This window comes from Camellia sinensis, chromosome 3 (genome assembly GCF_055761805.1).
Source record: "Camellia sinensis isolate YWXY chromosome 3, ASM5576180v1, whole genome shotgun sequence".
NCBI lineage: Eukaryota > Viridiplantae > Streptophyta > Magnoliopsida > Ericales > Theaceae > Camellia > Camellia sinensis.
Genome location: NC_138963.1, coordinates 204,220,932 through 204,234,469, shown reverse-complemented (window position 1 = coordinate 204,234,469; position 13,538 = coordinate 204,220,932). Strand labels below are relative to the sequence as shown.

The following is a 13,538-nucleotide window of genomic DNA, read 5'->3' as shown; positions in this document are numbered from 1 at the left end:
TGAAAGTAAATTAAAAAATTTTAATTTAAATTGATAAAATAAAAAACTCACAACTTATTTTGTTACAAAGGTCAAATTCTGAATTTTTTCAAAATAAATTTTCCTCAATTTTTTTTTTTGGTTAATTTTGCTTAAAGTAATGTAAAGAAATCAACCATAGCACACACCAACAAACAAAATATATATAAAATAAATAATAATAAAATAGCAAACAAATAAACAAAACAAAAACAAAAAAATAAACAAAAATATTAAAACAAAAATAAAATAGAATAAAGGAAGAGAAAACCAAACACACCAAAGTATATCGTTTTGCCGTGCAGCACTTCCTACTGTACGACAAGGACCCTTTTCTCGTTTTAATGATCAAACAGTCCGAAGGAGAAAAGAGTCCCTGCTGTACAGCAAGGAGTGCTGCACGGCTAAACGATATAGTTTGGTACGTTTGGTTTTTCTTTTCCTTTCTTTTATTTATTTATTTATTTTTTGTTTTTCTATTTTTTATTTTTATGTTGGTGTGTGTGCTGTTGTTGGTTTCTTTACATCACTTTAAGCAAAATTAACCACCAAAAAGAAAAAAAATGAGGAAAATTTATTTTGAAAAAATTTCAGAATTTAACCTTTGTAACAAAATAAATTGCGAGTTTTTTACTTTATCAATTTAAATTTAAATTTATTAATTTATTTTCAATCTAAATCATTGACCTATTTTCGTTATGTAAGTTGATGCAGAAATGATATTTTAGATATTTTATATATATTGATATTGAGTTTAATAACTAAAATATATTGTTTTCATTGATTTTACCTAACAAAAATGAGCGAATGATTGAGATTGATAATAAATCAAAATATTAGCATTTAAATTGATAAAATTAAAAATTCATTATTTATTTTGTTATAAGGTGTAACAACCCAAATCTATGATTAACCATTAAACCATGATTAAGAATACTCAATAAGTAATTAAGATGAAATTTTAAATTAATTGCATGTGTATTGTATTATTTGTGTCTCTATTTGTCTATCGTAGAAAGATTTATTCATGTCTATGTTTCGTTCTGCGAATTGAAGGCCTTATTGGCATTCGATCTCGAAATTAACTTGATTTATGTGTTATTTGAAATTTTTAGAACTTTGTGGTAGGTTTAATTGAAATTCGATTCGGAGCGAATTAAATTAGATTAATTAATGCTCATTTTCTTAGTTTAATTAATTACCACTCATCAAGCCTATATAAGGCCTACTTGACCCCACTAGTTCTTTTTTTTTTTTTGGAACACTCATTGCTTCATTTTGAACTTCAAACCGGGGGGAGAGGGGGGAGATTAAGAGAGAACGTGAGATCAAGAAAGAAAATGGGAGAATTGTAGAAGAATAGAAGAGAATTTGAAAGATTAGGCTTCAACACTTGGAAATTCAAGGCGTTAAGGTAAAAATTCAAGTCTTTAGATGCAATTGAACCATTTCAACGTGATTTCCATTAAATTACCTTGTTTGAGGATGATTTGAAAGGTTTAAGTTTAAAGAAATTACATGTATGTTTATATCATGAGTTTCAAGTGGAATTTTAGACAATTGTCGTGCTATTGGGCCTTGATTTTGCGAAATGATCTTTAATTCCCCATGTTTTCTGAGTTTAGACATGCTTTCTCAAGTTTTGGAGCCCAAAGGTTGAGTTTGAAGGCATTGAATTCGAGTTTTGCAGCTTGGAGGTGAATTTGAAAATTCTAGAATTCGACCTCTCCGCTTGAGCGACAGAACCTACGCTCGAGCGAGCACTTTGTGGTCTTGCACTTCCGCTCGAGTGACCAGAAGTCCACTCGAGCGTGAAATGCAACCTCCCAGAAGTTTTATGTTTTTGTAGACCGCTCGAGTGACAAAAGGTGTACTCGAGCGAAGACCTCAGTCTCACGCTTGAGTGACCGTTGGATGGCCGGCGAGTGGAGAATTCACACAACCAGTACTTTTGCAGACTGCTCGAGTGATAGAAGTTGCGCTTGAGCGACCACTCGTATTTTGCATGTCCGCTCGAGCGAAGGAAGTTGCGCTCGAGCGGGACCCCTATGTCACGACCCAAACCCGGCCCTATGGGTTTAGTACCGTAACCGGCCAGTAATCCGAGATTACCGAAGGCCTGCAGAACAGTAATACAGTAAAACAGAGTACAGGGCCTGGCGGAAGCCAATACAGTAAATAAATAGTGTCCATTGAGCTGTGACAGTCTGTATGCAAAAAGGGCTTTTCATACATTATACAAAAACAGTACAGAACAGTATACACAATATTCACATCCATTCAACTAGGGACTCAACCCTACAGAACAGTACAGAAAACATTCCGTCTGTACAAAACAGTACGGTCTATACAAAACAGTAAAACAGTACAGAAGGGGGAAAAACAGACAAAACACCCCCAAGCCATAGCATGGCAACTCGGAACCTCACAGTGAGGCACAAAGGCTGGCTTGACAAAACTGGAGTAACCCTGACGCCTCTAGCTGCGGTCTGGTGCCTGAACACCTACATATATATATGAGCAGTGAGCTAAAGCCCAGTGAATAACATAAAGCGTAAAGGGGTTTAGAATGAATGTCCTTACAATAATGAAAACAGTTCATTTCAATCAGTAATTCAGTTGCTCAGTAACAGTAAACAGTCATATGTGGTACATCCATTAGCATAACAGTAACAGTAGGTCTTAAAAGACCGAACAGTAATGATGGCCATCAGTCAGTAAACAGTAGCGGTTCCACAAGGAAACCGACAGAGATCTCTGTGACAGTAACAGTAACAGTAAACCGTAGATACTAAGGATGCCACAGTACAGTTCAGAAATAAAGGACATACATTCATTCAGTAAATAATACCAGTTCAGTAAACAGTTCAGTTCAGTATTCAGAAGATAATCAGTTGAACATATCTTTACACAATTGTTACTCACAGAGTTCTGGGCTACAGTACGCTAGAGCGTGTCTCCCCAGTTGCCAACCCTACACAGTTCACAGGTTGAACACACACTAAGCTACACAGTTGGGAAATCTTATAACTTAATCCCTAATTTGCCTTGGTGTGTTCTACAATGATATCCTCATCAAGGTGCCTTAAACTAGGCCTAAGAATGCCTAGGATGGGATGAGGATGCAAAAATACGCTTAGAAAACATTTCGCAAAGTTTGCTGAAAATAGGAGCCTCGCTCGAGCGAGCCTTTCTACGCTCGAGCGTAAGTCCAAAATCAAAGGCTTCGCTCGAGCGAGGAATCCTTCGCTCGAGCGAGGAATCCTTCGCTCGAGCGGTCTGCAAAACAGTAAAAGTACTGGATGCTGAAATTTTACGCGCGATGGTCGCTCGATGGTCGCTCGAGCGGAGCCCTGGACAAAGGTGCTCGCTCGAGCGGGGAATCCTTCGCTCGAGCGAGGAAGCCAAATCTGGAATTTCCAGATTTGCCTCCCAAGCTCAAACCAAGCATTCAACCACTCCAAACTCGACCTCTTGGGCCCAAATTCTGGAAAACACCACTAAATTCAATGTATAACAAGATTCAAAGCTCAATTCATGAATTCAAGCCCCAAAGGTGAGTCAATTAAACCACATTCAAACCCATTTTCAAGAATATGAAGAACATGCAAACATGCAAGGATTTAAACCAAATCAAAGCTTCAAAGCTTGTTCAAATGAGCTCATTCTTTTCAAAACAAGATGAAAACATGGTCTACTCTTGCAACATGGACATGCATGTAACCATTTACCATGAATTCAACTCAAAACTCATTAATTCAACCATGCATGCAAGAAATGAGCTTCAATTCACCATTAATGACCCAAAACATGACTTAGTTCTACAATGAAGCATGAACCATGCAAGAACTAGTTCAATAGCATCAATAAGAAGATAAGATCCTTACCTAGAGCTTGAATTAGAAGACTAGGAGCTCAAATATACAATCTATACTTCAATTCCTTCAATTCTCCAAGCAAAATCAACAAGAACACTTCCCTCCCTCCCTAACTCTCTCTATGGTCGGCAATAAGGAGGGGAAATGGCTGAGGAAATGTTTTGATTCAATGTGTGCAAGGCTCTAGCATCACTAGGTAGTGTGCCACTAAGGGTGGCAATATGGTAAATAAACCGAACTCTTTAATTGGCTTATTTTAATCTAATTTAATCATACCTAATCAGTTTTCAGATAAATATACCATAAAATCACATTAATTATGGGGGTCACGGAACATTAATCGGTTTCTAATTCGGCCGCCGATAAGGCCTTCAAATAGCAGTTTAAACATATAAACATGAACAGATAATCAGACAATCAAACAGATAGAATGCAATTAACTAACATATACTCGGTCAATTCAGTTTCCAATTTCAGTCAGTCAGTTCAGTACTTTAATCAGTTCAATTATCAGTCAGTTATCAGTCATCATCAGTTCCGTTTAGCAGTAATCGGTGATTATCGGTAATCAATCAGTCCTTAATCAGTAAACAGTATGAGGGTTGTTACACCCTATTTCCTGCATTTTTTATCAAGTGTTTTCAAATGCATTTTGGCTTCCACATTACATCCTAGGCATTCCTAGGCCAAGATTAAGACATAATATGAACGATAAGGACTAGAAACACACTAAGAATGAAAGGAATTAAGTTAAGTACGACACGAGCATGTGTTTCAAAATGTGTATCTGTTACGTTGTGTAGGTCACGTGCCGTAAACTGTTGATCCATTGGCTGCTATCAAAGTTATCAGTGCAATAATCTGTGAGTAATAACTCTATAAAGTTATGTTTAACTTTAATTATTTTTTGATGATATGAAATTATCAGTTTTCTAAAATGCTATGTTTTGTAAGAATAAATGATTGTTTAAGTTTCTGAAATGTATTTGTAGCATCCTTAGCATCATATGATATGTGTCCCTTTCTGGGTCTTCGGAATGCCTTTATGGTCGTCCTTTTATGGGTCATCGAAATGCCTTTATGGTCGTCCCTTTATGGGTCATCGGAATGCTTTTATGGCTGTCTCTTTATGGGTCATCGGAAATGTCTCTGTGCACATGAGTCATCAAAATGCCTTTATGGTCGTCCCAATTATAGGTCATCTTATTTGTTAACGCTAATGGATGTGCCACGTGCTATAATGTGAAATTTACGAACTTTGAATATGAATATGACTACGTATATGAATCTACTTCTGCTTTGTCATCTGATCATATACAAGACTCTGATTCTGTATGGACATCATTCATTAAAATCTTTACTTTGTTATTATTCACTAGGCTTCCGCTCACTATTTATGTTATGTATGTAGGTGAGCAGGCGCTTGACCAGGCCTAAGCTGTTTCCTGGAGAGTTTGGGTCAACTAGCCACCATACCTCCCGTGGAGGTTCTCTTTTGAGATCCAATCAAGTTTTTGAGAAACAAGTCTTTGGGGCTTTTGCACTATCTGATATTTATGTTTTGTCTAAACATGTTTTGGAAATTCTGTATATGTGGCTTTAGTGACGTATGACTATTGTATTTATATAACGTCACTCTTATGTATCGAAGTTTTAAACTTTTGTTTCATGTATGTCTGTACAACTCTATGGACTATGTATATTTCTGTATTTGCTTCCGCAGTCTCTTATTATATGATATTCAAGTCAGAGGCCTTTGGTAATCCCTGGATTACTGGTCGGTTACGACACTAAACCCACAGGAGCGGGTTTGGGTCGTGACATAAGGGTCAAAGTATAATTTTTTTTTAAAAATATTTGCAAATAATAATAATAATAATAGCATCAATATTGTTCTCATTTAGGCAAACCAATTAAAAAATTATAAAATCCTTAAAATGTTATTGTTAAATTTACTTGCAATGATGTGTATTATTACATATTATTTATTTATTGATTGATAAATCAACTAACTGATTTGAGTCTCGCCAATTAATTTCAAAGTTGTGAGATTCGAGGTGAGCACAAGTTGACCCAAATACTAAATATATAGCAGATGACTTATATTTATCTGTGAATACTAAAATATAAGTAGCTATACTCTAATAAATATCAATGTCAAAAGAAATATAACTAGTTTGATTTTTAAAAACATCAAAAATATAACAATCAATAAATATACATTAAATTTGAACTCATGTGAATTTTCAAAAATAAAATAAAAAATATGTCAGCATATATCTCTCCTTACTACAATGAATTCCTTTGAAGATTTGTAAGGTTTTATTTTATTTTGTTTCCAACCAACAACTATCTCTCTCTCTCCCTTCCACTCTTAAAAAAATAAAAAACAAAAAATAAAAAAAAATTCAAAACTGTGCCGTTTTGTATGCACAGCAGGCATCCCTTGTCCGTTAATTTATCACAGTACTCCTTTTCGTTTCATTATTAAATATATTTATAATTATTTTTAAATAATAGTTTTGAAATTTTCTAGAGTTTTATGTTTTGACTTTTCAAAATGGATAAATATTTTAAGATATCTAAAAAGGAAAAGATGAAAAAATAATACGGAACGGAATACATGAGAAAATTAAGAAAAATGCTGTATACTTGAATTTAATTGTCAAAATATGACATTACAACATAGGGCGAATTACACTAACAGTCCCTATAGTTTGGTCCTTGTGTCAGTTTGGTCCTTGACTTTTTAATTGTGACACATTTGATTTTGAATTTTGAATCTTGTTTCAAATAAGGACAATTGAAGCTACCATTGCTCAATTTTAAGGGCAAAGTCGTTAATTTAATAAAATATCAACTAATTTGATAAAAATAAATGTCAATAAAATATTTTCGAATTTTTAAAATTTATTTCTACCCACTAAAGATAAAATTATGTAAAATTGATAAATTTTTTAGACATTTTTTTTTACCAAATTAATTTTTATTATGTGTTTGGATGATAATTATGTAATGGATGGTGGTTTTTATTTTTATTAAATTAGTTTCTATTTTTTCCAAAAGTCAAATATGTCAATAACTTTGATATCATTATTAAACCAATCTATTAAATCAAAAAATCCAAAACTAAAAGTATTTCATATATTAAATATATTGATTACACATTAAAAACCTAACGACCACATATTACATGATCATCATCCATACATATAATAAAAATTAATTTGGTAAAATAAATAAATAAATAGATGTTTAAAAGATTTATCAATTTTATACAATTCTATCTTTGGTGGGTAAAAATTATTTTTAAAAATTAAAAAATATTTTTTGACATTTATTTTTGTCAAATTAGTTGATATTATATCAAATTGACGACTTTACCCTTCAAATTGAGCAATGGTATCTTCAATTATCCTTATTTGGAACAAAATTCAAAATTCAAGATCTAATGTGTCACAATTGAAAAGTCAATGACCAAAGTGACACGAGCCCCAAACTATAGGAACTGTTAGTGTAATTCACCATATAACATAATATTTATGAGTTTGATAATTACCTTAAAGCTTCTGTGCTTGTTTGATAATATTTATATTTATATTTTTTTTATATGTTCATTAAAAATAAAAGCCAAAATAGTAATAAATTTTATTTGGTTTCTATTTTCATTTTAAAAAACTAAAAATAGTTTTAAAAATTTGTTATATTTTATAAAACACAAATAGTGGGACACGCGATACATGTGTAATTCAAAATAACTAAAAATAAAACGCAATATTTACTGTTAATATGTGGCATCTCAGCTATGGGAGTCTTCTTCATTTCACTGTGTCTACAGGACGGAATTTTTCAAAAGTGAATTTCACCAAGATGTTTTATAAATTGTCCATCCCTTTTGTGTTCCATCCTATATTTTATTTGGAAGAACTACCATCCAGCGATACCTTTAAAGAAAGAACACACCCGTCTGTCCATGGCATCCCAAATAAATAAATAAATAAATAAATAAATAAAGAAGACTAATTGTTCTACAGTATATCAAGATACATTTCTTGTCTGACAAGTCCGACCCTTGTGTGGAATACTATGAACCTGCAAGTAAACACACAAAACATGTGAACATTATCTAATTTGGACTAGGAAAATTTTTTAATTGAAGAAAAGTTTTCTATAAGTGTAGACAGATTCAATACATCTTCTAAATTTAAAACAAACAACTGGTAAGAAGAAGAAAAAATAATCAGCAAGAGATGTACTTTATGCAGGATCCAGTTCTTGTAGCAAGAACTTGGTGTCGTCGATCATTGTGTCGGATCAATTCGTGATAAGAAGGGCTGCACTTACATTTTTTACAATATTTGACATCATGCCCCGCAGGCCAACACTCATAGGAAGTAGCGTTATGTACCAACAATCCCTCCCTCACTATGATGCTTCTATAACTCGAACTCATGACAACTTAACTTTAATACCACTTGTCGGACTAAATTTCACCATCTCTCCTAAAATCAATTGGTGATAGGAAGAGTTTCACTTATGTTTTTTATGGCACTCGACATCACACCCCGCTAGTCTATTTTTAAAAGCAGTCCCAGAGAATGGCATTGTGTACCAACACAGTGCTATATGTGGAAAGCTTTGTAGTGATCCTTCAATTATCAGATCCACTGTGGTTTGCTAGATCATGATTGGTTCAAGTACAACGGTGGTAACCTTTGGCCATCCAGCCTATGAAAAAGGAAAGGAAAAATTTGGAAGTTATTATTCAAAAATAAAAACCAATTATATTAGTCAAATGGAAGGCTCACTTGTTTTTCCAGACAATTTATAAATAAATAAAAAAGAGGAGGGACAAATATGCTGATCATTCTAACACAAGCAACCATATGAAGCACAGAAATGTCAAAGCATAAGAAAATATGTGCACAAGTAAATTATTGAAAATCAAAGGAAAAATTTGGAAATTATTCCAAACAAAATCAATAAAAAAAAAAGAAAAAAGAAAATGCTGGACTAATATATTGATCAAGTTAACACAAGCAAGCAACTGAACTACTAGAATGTCAAAGCATGCGAATATCTGTGGACGAGTACTTGAGATCAAAAATCAAAAGAGAAACAATATAAAATTAAAAGGGAGATATCTTTGTAGTACTATAAATGGTTGCTCAAATTCTTAGTTTCTCTTCAGCTAACTTGCCAATCTCCTTAGCTAGCCATGACCAACTCTTCTCACATTCAGATTTTGAACCTTGCATTGCCATGGCTAATAATGTTATTGCTACTGGGGGTGGTCAGCAATGCATCTTCAGAACCCGAACAATACCAGACATACATCATCCACATGGACCATTCACAAAAACCGGTATCCTTCTTAATCCACGATTCATGGCACTGGTCCACCCTAAACTCGTTGTTTTCTTCTCCACTTGACGGTGAAGAAAAGCTGCTCTACACGTACAACCATGTCATGCATGGGTTCAGTGCCAGGCTCACACCCTCTCAACTCTCTAAACTTGAGAAATCCCCAGCACATCATGCCACCTATCAAGAGTCCTTTGGCAAACTCTTAACAACCCGCACCCAAAGTTCCTCGGCCTAAAGCACAAAACTGGAGTCTGGCCAGCTTCATCGTACGGCAAAGGCGTGATAATAGGAATAATCGACACCGGAGTTTGGCCAGAGCGAGAGTTTTGCTGACACGGGGATGCCACCGGTGCTAGAGAGAAGGAAAAGCAAGGGTGAAAATGGCACAGCTTTTAGCCCTTCTGACTGCAACAGGAAGCTCATTGGAGCTCGATCTTTTAGCAGAGGACTCCTTGCGTCGGGTAAACAAATCTCCAAGGAAGACGACTTTGAATCAGCCAGGGACTACCACAGTCACGGGACTCACAAGGCATCCATAGCAGCAGGTTCTTACGTACTTGGCGCTAGTCACTTTGGGTATATGCTAGAGGCACAGCCAGAGGAGTAGCACCGAGTGCACACGTTGCCATGTACAAAGTTCTCTGGTCAACAAGCACAGTTGAGATTGCAACGAGCGACGTGCTCACTGGCATGGACCAAACAATTGACGACGGGTTAGACATCATGTCTTTGTCTCTGGCCTTACCCAAAACACCTTATTTTGAGGATGTCATAGCCATTGCATCGCTTTCAGCAATAGACAAAGGAATTGTCGTCGTCTGTGCTGCTGGAAATGAAGGGGGCTCGGAACACAACATTCAACGGAGCACCATGGATCATCACAGTAGGTGCTGGTACTATTGATCGAAACAATGTCGCATCGCTAAACCTAGAAAATAGGTTAACCATGGAAGGCACATCATACTTCCCAGAGAGTGTTTGCATTACCAACACATCTATTTATTATGGGAAAAGCAACCTAAGCAAAGCAATATGCAATATTTCAGCTTTGGATTCAGATGAGATTGCCGGAAAGGCAGTCCTATGTGATAAAGCCCCAACATTGACATATTTGGACAGATGACAGAAGTTGAAAGGGCAGGTGGATACGCAAGAATATTCATGGGAGACATGGTGACTTCAGATCCACAATACTACATTCCTGCCTAGTTTTCCACTCCTAGCCTGGTTCTGCATACTAATTATGGGGCTTCAGTAAAGGAGTATGTAACCAGTAAAAATAACGCAAAGGTAAAGAGCATGAAGTTCGTGATAATGACTTTGGGGACAAAACCAACATCTCAAGTAGCCTTTTTTTCTTAGGTGTTCTAAAACCAGATATCCTCGCTCTAGGGCAAGATGTTCTGGCAGCAGTTGTACCCAACAAGGCGTATTTCAAAGTAGGCAACTATAATATGGTCACTGATTATGGATTCATCTCAGGAACATCAATGGCAACTCCCCATGTTGCAGGAGTTACAGCGTTACTAAGGTCGTCCACCATGATTGGAGCCCCGCAGCCATCCGATCAGCTATCATGACCACTGCAAATACACTTGACAATACAGACACAGCCTTGAAAGACCAATTAACTGGACTGCCTGCCACACCTCTGGACTTTGGGGCTGGCCATGTCAATCCGAACAAAGCAATGGATCCTGGGTTGATCTACAACATGGGTTTCCAAGATTATGTTGACTTCTTGTGCCGTCTTGGCAACAATAAGAAGCAAATGAGTGTTGTCCTCAAAAGAAATCAGTGGAGTTGCAACCAAAATCCCACCGATCTCAATTACCCTTCTTTCATCGCTATATTTCCCAGAAACACCAGCTCCGTAACAGCAGAAACCTTCAGCAGGGTTGTGACGAACGTGGGAGATGATACAGCCATTTATCGAGCAGTTGTAGTTGTTCCTAGTTGAATAAGTATCAAAGTAGAGCCCAGTACTCTCACATTCACCAGCAAATATCAAAAGCAAAGTTTTGTCGTGAGCATAGAGATTGATAAAATACAGTACAGTTATCTCAAATGGATTGATCAGCATGAACACATAGGATCAAGCCCCATTGTAGCCATTTCTGGCTGAGACATGCTCACGAAAGCCTCCGAATAAATTTTCTGCCATGACACTTTTCTCTACAAATAATTGAGGGACTATGCCTATATTGAAAGTAGAACGTCAAGTAACTTGTTTAGCACAATAAAGATTGAAATAAGCTATCAGTAAAAGCTATTAAAGTTTATTTATCAAAAAAAAAAACTATTAAAGTTTATTGTTCTTTGTAGTGTCTGTGTGAATGTGGGTTGCATGCACATAAGTATGCAGTTTCCAAAAATCAAAAATTGAAAGTTTGTTGGTCTTCACTCAGAAGAACTAGTATCTCCAATATCTGAAAGCCGAATATCAGCTAGAGTGAAATAACAAACAACTATACACAAACTGAACATTGGTGCTGCACACCAACTTTTGAATCAAAGACCACAAACCAGTGTGATTAATTCTGTTAGCATCACTTCCAAAGTAGACCCGCTTGGCTGGTCCTAACCATGCAATAAAGTTGTTTCCACATATAAAAATTAAGAGTTAGAAGTTCAACTTACGATTTTATTAACAAAAGAGTCTTATGTCCTTCCCATTCTCGCCCCCTGTAGATAAACTTGTGTTAGGCTTAATTTGCTTATCTATTCAGTTGCTTTGGCAAGAATTGTAACCAAACATGATTAACAGCAAAAGCACATTACTGGACTTGTGCATACTTTTTTCTATCTATCATAGCCACAACCCTCACCCATTGGACTTCAACGGATTCTCATTATTAGCTTAGGCTATGAAGTGGATAAAGGTAGTCAAGAAACGCCTGTGCAATACTTAATTAATTAATAAGTGTTACACAAAAGTTAAAACTTACTAGATTCTAAACAAATAAATCAACAGACCCATTCTGTTAATTCTCTCAAAAATCCAATCTTGGCATTCATGTGTCTTAGGCCTTGGCCCTCACATCTCTATGCAAAACATACAGATTTTCCTGCATCTGCTGTATATATACTTAGTAATGTAAATTCTACATTGTAGCTTCCATTCTTTCTTATGTTTTGTTTCTAATCCCACCAAAAATTGCACAAACATCTATGCTATCTAAACTATAATATAAAGCACACAAGTCACGATGTTTTGGATCTTTATAATTTTATTTTATTCCAAAAAAAAAATACCCATGTTGTCAAAATAAATGCTAGCAGTTATCAAATTCAACTCATCTCCATTCATCAAATCACCAAAAAAAAAATTGGATGTAAAACTTGCACCCACTTCTAGTTATCAAAATTTCTACACAACAAAATTGAAATACAACACTAAAGAAGTTTTAAAGCAAACACCAATTAATAAGTCAGCTTTGAACATATGCAATGTTTAGAAAACACAATCAAACCAAATTGCAGGTTCATGGGTACCTTTTAGAATCGCAAGATAACATTGGTCTCATTTTATGATTTGAATAACTCCATCCCTGCATAGAATACATGTATGTATTGTAGTGCACTGAGAAGATTAATTAGAACAAAAAAGGAATGAACCAAGTGAGGGATTGAAATTGAAATCGATGTAAAGTGAATCGCAAAGCCATACTATTTTTATACAGGGCATCGGATTTAGAGATTACGGAGATATATGAAACAGAGCGTTGAAGAGAGGAAAACCCTTTACGACGAAGTCGAATAGACCGTGATGATACGAAAAAATTATCGAATGGTGAAGTGAATAAAGCCAACATTTGCCAAATATCTCGTTCTTTTTTTTCATTTTTTTTTTTCATGTTGCCACTAAAAACTAAGATCAAGAAAATGGATATGCAGAGCAACCATGGCTATTGTCTGAACCAAATACAATTTTGAAAAAACAAACAAAAATAGAGAAAAATCACTAAAAAAATAATATATTAATCATTCAACTCGATCTAGGTGACACAACGCTTGTTTAGAACTAGTCGTTTTCTTGATCAAAAAAAGAACTAGTCGTTTTCCGAAATTTTAAATTTTTAGTGATAATTTTTTTAAATTATGTCAAAACTTTTTGAATCTAAAAAATATTTTTTTAAAATTAAAAAAGAGACAAAATAAGTTTTAAATATTCACTATTTTTCACTTATGTTTATCTTTTCTAAACTTCTTTTAGAATTTTTTAAAATTTTCGGCTCATCTCGTTGAGAATTTATAACATATAGTAATAACATA

At 35.0% G+C, this 13,538-nt stretch overlaps 1 long non-coding RNA gene and 1 pseudogene across 2 annotated transcripts; one reads left to right on the top strand and one right to left on the bottom strand.

Annotated features, from left to right (window-relative positions):
• Window positions 1-8,133: 8,133 nt before the first annotated feature.
• Window positions 8,134-13,231, bottom strand: LOC145823045 (uncharacterized). Of its 2 annotated transcripts, XR_014365132.1 has the most exons (3): window positions 12,759-13,231; window positions 11,904-11,948; window positions 8,134-8,624 (listed from the first exon to the last, which is right to left on the bottom strand). It is a non-coding gene; the product is annotated as an uncharacterized LOC145823045 (long non-coding RNA). The 2 variants fall into 2 exon arrangements; XR_014365131.1 differs by lacking the exon at window positions 11,904-11,948.
• Window positions 9,172-11,886, top strand: LOC145823044 (subtilisin-like protease SBT3 pseudogene; annotated as a pseudogene).
• Window positions 13,232-13,538: the final 307 nt, after the last annotated feature.